Source organism: Oncorhynchus keta, chromosome 22 (genome assembly GCF_023373465.1).
Source record: "Oncorhynchus keta strain PuntledgeMale-10-30-2019 chromosome 22, Oket_V2, whole genome shotgun sequence".
NCBI classification, from domain to species: domain Eukaryota; kingdom Metazoa; phylum Chordata; class Actinopteri; order Salmoniformes; family Salmonidae; genus Oncorhynchus; species Oncorhynchus keta.
The window spans coordinates 13738451-13746143 of NC_068442.1; the positions used below are offsets into that span (position 1 = coordinate 13738451).

The 7693-nt window shown below is 42.4% G+C and overlaps 1 pseudogene; it reads right to left on the bottom strand.

Moving 5' to 3' along the window:
- Nucleotides 1-582: 582 nt before the first annotated feature.
- Nucleotides 583-7664, bottom strand: LOC118400828 (protein adenylyltransferase SelO-1, mitochondrial-like; annotated as a pseudogene).
- Between the last annotated feature and the right edge of the window lie 29 nt (nt 7665-7693).

Below are 7693 nucleotides of genomic sequence, written 5' to 3' on the forward strand. Positions count from 1 at the left end.
TGTCAAGAAAGCACCCTAACCAATTCCTATTATTAGATCACCTGGAAGATGATCCAATGGTATACAACAAGGATCGAATACAAGTATGACTGTGTGTAAGATGAATTGTTACAGGCCTGCTTGTTGTTGCTACTAGTCCCTATGTGGCTTTCTGCCTTGGGCATGTTGAGATGTAGAGTACCTACTGTGTTTAGGGCTTGCTGGGACCTGTGCACAGTACAGTAGACATTCCTCCCACTGCTCTGAGGTTGGTTTGAGAGAATCGCAATGCTGTGTGTAGGCCAGTTAGTGCCTGAGGAAGAGACAGATACACAATACCCTCGCACAAACATGGCGACAGAAATTCTTAACACTGTCAAATCAAATGGCCTCCAGTCTATTTTCAGAATATTTTATGGTAGGTTTGGTGGGCTCTAGTATTTACTGTTTAACATGAGCAACATTAATCCTTCAGATGAAAGGTTACTGAAACCAGGCATGAAGAGACAGGCTGGAATGTAATGTCAATGAACGCTATACTGTTGTGCATGTTTAGGCCTAGCATTGGTGTGCACACAAAAAAACAGAAAAAAACAGCCAACATATTTTTGTACAAGTTTATCAACTACAGTTCGCATATAGAGGAAGCTCTCAGAAGATAATACATTTCATATGTACATTAATAATCAATAAATAAAAACACCACAGGTTATAATTTAGGATAGTCTATTCTATTATAAGCAAAATTTTGCTGATCAATATGAACAGAATTATTGCTCATCCGTCACCTGACAGAGGTGCCTCTATTCCTCATGGTATGACATGTTTTGAAGGGGGTAATGACAAAGATATATGGTGGTGGTCACAGTGGTTGAAACGTTAATTTATGAGTTTGACTCATATGTACCTCAGAGAATTTACCTGGAGCCCAAGAGAAGCCATTTGAGTAGTGCATATTGTTTTCCTATACAAAAATTGCCATAAGTAAAATCTTCCAACTTACAAAAATAGAATATTGAACAGTCCATTACATTTAAGTTACAAATAGCTCAACTTTGGGCCACAATATTAACGTTTCAAAGAAATTCAAGTTACCAAGGAACACCCTATAAAAGCCATTTCTTCAGCATCATGACATATAATTTCCATATCAATTCATAAAAAATAATTTATCCCAAGAAATTAAACAAAACCATTGCTCATGATTTCCTTGGCAAATATTTAGTTGACAATAGCTGTTTTGAAGCTTTCTGGAAAATGTATGCAATACATAGAATGTTATCATGACCTACACGATGCAATGTGGTGTAGTAGTATTTGTGCAATGAAGCACCAAATGGTCAGTGTTACAATTGCTATGACATTTACAACGTTGACATTTATGTTATGTTATACTTGTGTATGAAGTCCTTTGTGGCTCAGTCACATTATGTGACTCATTCTGTAAAATTCAGATGATATGTAAATCATGTACATTCCCTTTTACACACATTATTTGGTACATAGAGGTGATACTCCTAGTCTCTCGGACTCAGATGGGTCATTGTAGGACTGAACGTCTGGGCTGTCATTCATAACCAGACAGCCAATAGGCTACACAGATCTATAGAGACATCTGTATAAAGACTACAAATCAACTGAACACATGATATTTCCATAAATGTAATTATCACTTAGATCAAAAAAAAAGTGTCATTTCATATTTCTGGGGTTGTACTTTGTGAAATGTGCCAAAACTCTTAACACATCCTTACCTTGCATATCTATAGGCTGAGTGGTTAACATAGGAGCATCTTACCTCATTAAAATGTACCTTCCGTGCCATTACCCACCCAAGTAAAGAGAGTATGAGGAGAGAGGTATAGGTAAACAAAGGAAGAAAAGACAGTGAGTCTCTATTGTACATATGGGTGGGTAAACTGTCAGGGAAGGGTGATCGGAAAGGAAGATCAGGTGACACAGATTTCATTGGCCCATACTTGGGGGCTTGCTGTCATAGGGAACACGCATTTGGGATGCTGCCGCTTCTGCCACCTGCTGCTCCATCTCTCCCTGCTCCTCCACCACCCCTTGGTCCAGCCAACTCGGTTGCTCCAGACCCGGCTGGGTAGAGAAAGTTTTTTCTAGAACCTTCAAGAGCCGCTGGACCTATGGCACAGAGAGATGGGAGAAAGATCAAACTATGGGATGGAAATCCAGAGAAGCAAGTTAAGTGAAAGAGAGCATGTTTTTTTCCTTGTGAGAATGCTTCTGTAATGGTGACATTGCTTGGATTAATACAAATGAAAGTCAAGAGGGAAGCGGTATTGAAAGTTTGGTCCCTATTACAGAATGATGAAGAAAACATGGATCGGCGCCTGACCTCAGAGAAGTCTCTGTTCTCGGCGGCCTCTATTGTATTCTGAGCGATGTAGTTCCTGAGGACGTATTGTGGGTTGGTGCCGTTCATCACTTTCACCCTTTCCTCCTACAGTGCCTGGACGGCCCTTTGGCCCTCAACTTCCTCAGCCAGAAGCTTGCTGCACCAGTCACAACACAGAGTTGGATGACTCAGACAAAAATATCTATGACTAAAAACACCTCCAGTGCAAACACTAGACCAAACCTGCTCTTTTCCATGCCTTTAATTCCTCATACTATATTTCTAGAGCAGGTGAGTGCTAGGGATATACACACTGGTGGTGGAGGGGTGACTAGTCACCTAGTGTCAAACACTGAGTATGAGAAAGAGGTAAGTATGTAACTAAGACTACATTACTTATTTATGACCTGTAGGAGGTGACCCAGTTCTCTCTGTGTTTGGCCTCGACCTCCAGCAGCTCCTTCGGGCCACACCCAGCTACATGGTCACCGTCCTCCGTTCCGAGACCATCTGGAACAGGGACGGGTTGCTCTGGGCCAAATGCAGTACCATGGTCAACTCACTGAACGGCGAGTGGTGTCTCTTAATGCAAAAAGTCAATCAAATTTGATTGCAAAAATTATCTTTTACAAGGGAGAAGCAGAGAGAAAGGAAAAAGATTTTAAAAAAGAGGAAGAGGCAGAGAGTAAAGAGATACGATGCATTTGGAAAGTATTCAGACCCTGACTTTTTCCACATTTTGTTACTTTAAACTAATCCTAAAATTGATTAAATAAATAAATATCAATCTACACACAATACCCCCATAATGACAAAGTGAAATAGGTTTTTGGAATTTTTTGCAAAATTATTTAAAAAAATACAAAACGGAAATACCGTATTTACATAAGTATTCAGACCCTTTGCTATGAGACTCAAAATTGAGCTTGTGTGCATCCTGTTTCTATTGATCATCCTTGAGGTGTTTCTACAACTTGATTAGAGTCCACCTGTGGTAAATTCAATTGATTGGACATGATTTAGAAAGGCACACCTGTTAATATAAGGTCCAACAGTTGACAGCGCATGTCAGAGCAAAAACCAAGCCATGAGTGTTTGTGGTACCAAACTTGGCTTAACTCTAACCATTAGGCTACCTGCTGACCATTACCTGGATTTCTACAGAAATTGGTCAAAAAATGTGATCTGATCTTCCTCTAAGTCATAACAATAGACAGACAGTGTGCTTAAACTAATAACACACAAATTGTATTTTTCTTGTCTACTTTGAATACATAATTTAAACATTCCCAGTGTCGGTTGGGAAACGTACGCGAACCCCTAAGCTAATGACTTCTCCAAAAGCTAATTGGAGACAGGGGTCAGCTAACCTGGAGTCCAATCAATGAGACGAGATTGGAGATGTTGGTTAGAGCTGCCCTGCAATATAAAAAAAAACACAATGTGAGTTTGCTATTCACATGAAGCATTGCCTGATGTGAACCATGCCTCAAACAAAAGATATCTCCAAAGACCTAAAATTAAGAATTGTTGACTTGCATAAAGCTGGAAAGGGTTGCAAAAGTATCTCTAAAAGCCTTGATGTTCATCAGTCCACAGTAAGACAAATTGTCTATAAATTGAGAAAGTTCAGCATTGTTGCTACTCTCCCTAGCAGTGTCCGTCATGCAAAGATAACTGCAAGAGCACAGAGCAGAATGCTCAATGAGGTTAAGAATAATCCCAGTGTCAGCTAAAGACTTGGAAATCTCTGGAACATGCTAACATCTCTGTTGACGAGTCTACGATACATAAAACACTAAACAAGAATGTTGTTCATGGGAGGACACCACGGAAGAAGCCACTGCTGTCCAAAAACACATTGCTGCACGTCTGAAGGCAGAGATCTTTGTGGGCTATACTCGGCCTTGTCTCAGCCTTGCCAACCCCTCTTTTTACGCTACCACTACTCTCTGTTCATCATATATGCATAGTCACTTTAACCATACCCACATGTACATACTACCTCAATAAGCCTGACTAACCGGTGTCTGTATATAGCCTTCCTACTATTATTTTCAAATGTCTTTTTAATGTTGTTTTATTACTTTACTTACCTACACACACGTTTTATTCCTCAGCACTATTGGTTAGAGCCTGTAAGTAAGCATTTCACTGTAAGGTCTACTACACCTGTTGTATTCGGCGCATGTGACAAATAAACTTTGATTTGAGTTGATGGTTGAAGATATCCCTCTAGTGGTGTGGGGGCTGTGCTTTGGCAAAGTGGGTGGCGTTATATCCTGCCTGTTTGGGCCTGTCTGGGGGTATCATCGGATGGGGCCACAGTGTCTCCTGACCCCTCCTGTCTCAGCCTCCAGTATTTATGCTGCAGTAGTTTGTGTGTCGGGGGGCTAGAGTCAGTCTGTTATATCTGGAGTATTTCTCCTGTCTTATCTGGTGTCCTGTGTGAATTTAAGGAATCTGAACTGAAACAGTTTGTAAAGAGGAATGGTCCAAAATTCGTCCCGACAGTTGTGCAGGTCTGATCCGCAACTACAGAAGACATTGAGGTTATTGCTGCCAAAGGAGTCAACCAGTTATTAAATCCAAGGGTTCACATACTTTTCCCACCCTGCACTGTGAATGTTTACACGGTGTGTTCAATAAAGACATGGATACACATAATTGTTTGTGTTATTAGTTTAAGCAGACGAGAAGATCAGATCAAATTTTATGACCAATTTCTGCAGAAACCCAGGTAATTCCAAAGGGTTCACATATTTTTTCTTGCCACTGTATATACTGTATTCTATCCTATATTTATATATGAATTCCTTTACTTTAGATTTGTATTTTGTTATGAAATTGTTAAATATTACTGCACTGTTGGAGCCAGAAACACAAGCATTTTGCTACACCCGCAACAACATCTGCTAAACACCCGTATGTGACAAATTTGATTTGAGTATGTAGTGAGTCTCTCTCCCTACCTGTGTTGTGCATGGTCTGCAGGAGCTCAGTGATCAACATCTCATCCTCTGGCACTTCCTTCCAAGGCAGGCCCAGCTTCCTCCTCATGTTGCCTAGGTAGAAGGTGTTGTAGAGGGGCAGGTACTCATCCGGGGCAGCTCTGGGTCCAAGGCCTCAGCCAGACGAGCCAGGTTCCAGCGGCAGGCTGGGCCTGATAAGTGTAGCAGCCTGAGTTGTCTGAGGCATTGCAGATGAAGTCAGGATCAAACCTGCAGACAAGCGAGAGGAGGAAATAGACAGATTAAAGCCAGATCCTTGTTGAAATCATGTGGATCTAAGATGATATTGTAGACAGTATGTCAGGTACTGTAAATTACTGTACCTGTCCATGAAGCCATAGTCTAGTGTGAGCCCCAGGATTCACATGTTGTCTGTGTTGAGGACTCCATGGCAGAAGCCCACACACTTCCACTGGGCCACCAGTACGCAGCATCACCTACCACCAAAACATGGACGCACACAGAGATGGGTCAGACTGGACGAGAAGAGTTGATTTGGGTCTACTGACTTCAGTCATATCATGCGTAGGCGCTGGGTTAGGCAAAAATATTTGGGGATCGTATGCTGTGATTTTGATCATCTTCATGAGGGATGTGAATAACAATGCATAGTTAATCGCTAAACAATAGCACCTTACATGTTATTACTTTGTTAATACCATTTAGCATTAAAGAAGATAATGAATTAATAGCAGTGTGTGTGCGCTAAGGAAGTCACACTCTCACTGTATTAAGACTTCCTGTCACAGCAGGGATGAACAGGATAAGAGGATAGATAGCAGTGTCCTTGGCTCCACAACAAAAGGGTAAAGGATAAAGAGAGCTCCAATGTAGGCTTAGAGACTGCTTTGATACAAAGTAGTTTCACTGTCAAAAAGGATAGCCATATTTCTTCAAAAATCATATCAGAGCATTATTGTACTCCGTATGAATGATTGATGCTTCACTGAATCTAGTGTCCATGATTACCTCTCTGAAGAATGACACATTCCTCTCCACTCTGTCTGTATAGTTCTGCTGGATCTCTGGGTAGAAGCTCTATATGACATAATCCATCATCTGACCTCTGATCTCATTGTGGCCGTAGCTGGGGCCCTGCCAGCTTGTGTTCTCATCAGCCACCTTAAAGATCTCAAAGGACCCGAACCTGCACACGCACGCAATGATCAGACACATTTCCACATTGTTCATGCAATTTTGTCAAAACTGGGAATCTCTCTACCAACACTTTGTTTTTAAACCTAATGCAGTGGCCAAGGGATAGGATGTATTGGTAACCTGATAAAGGTGGGTGCGATGCGGAGGGCAACAGAGCACCTCTCTTTAGTGGGGTACCTTCTGTAGTACACGTCTCGTACCACATTGCTGTCACCAGTGGCCCTGCCCTGGTAGTGGGCACCCCCAGAGCGAACACCGCCTCACTGCACAGAAACTCTCTAATGCTGGAGCGCTGTGCCTTAGGGCCGTCAGCTTGTCTGGGAATGAGAGAATTAATTAAACAAATGTGTATTCATAATTCCATAGACTGTGCTTCCAGAATGTGCACTGCATATGAAAAAACAAACAATATATAGGCCAAAAGACACAATGCTAGCCAAAAACTGAGAAAACAGATTTCATTAGGTAAATAGTAAACAACAAAAAATAATCTGTCTAGTCATGCAATACTGTGTAAACTTCCCGACCAGGAGTAGGGAGTCAGACCAGCTCCCTTGACCTGAATTTCCCACCGGACACTGGGGTTCTCCCGGAGCAGCACTGGCCTCTAGTCAGCTGGAGCTTTAACTTCACCCAGATAGCAGGCTGCCCCGTCCCTCAGCTGTCCGGCGAACGAGCCGAACTGGTGACCACAGTAGCAGTGCGCGGCAGGCTCGGTCGGACCCTGGCATTACTTTGGAGCCACTCAGTTACTCTGGACCAAGCGGGCCGTTCAGAACCTTCGCGGCGTTCATTAGAGACTGCCACGAACCGATGCTTGACCACTGGCTTCGGCTTTACTCGGGAGAAACAGGCTCCTTCCAGCCTTCGCGGACCAGGCTCTTCTGATGTATCCAACAGAAGTTTCTTGAGTGCGACATTGTCAAACTCGAGGCGCTCGAGCGATGAACGACTGGCCGCCAGACCCATGCCGTCCATCCTGACAGTGGATAAGTATAACAACGAAGACAATACCAGAGCGAAGAAAACTACACTGTCAGACGAAGTTTACAAGCAGCAAACTAAAAGCCATATTATCTGTTTGTTTAAAGTCACCAGAGACGTCGCTGTCCGAGTCAGTTGTCGCAACACTGCACTACGGATATTTGTCTAAAATATTGTGCAACTCTAGTATTGGTCCTAC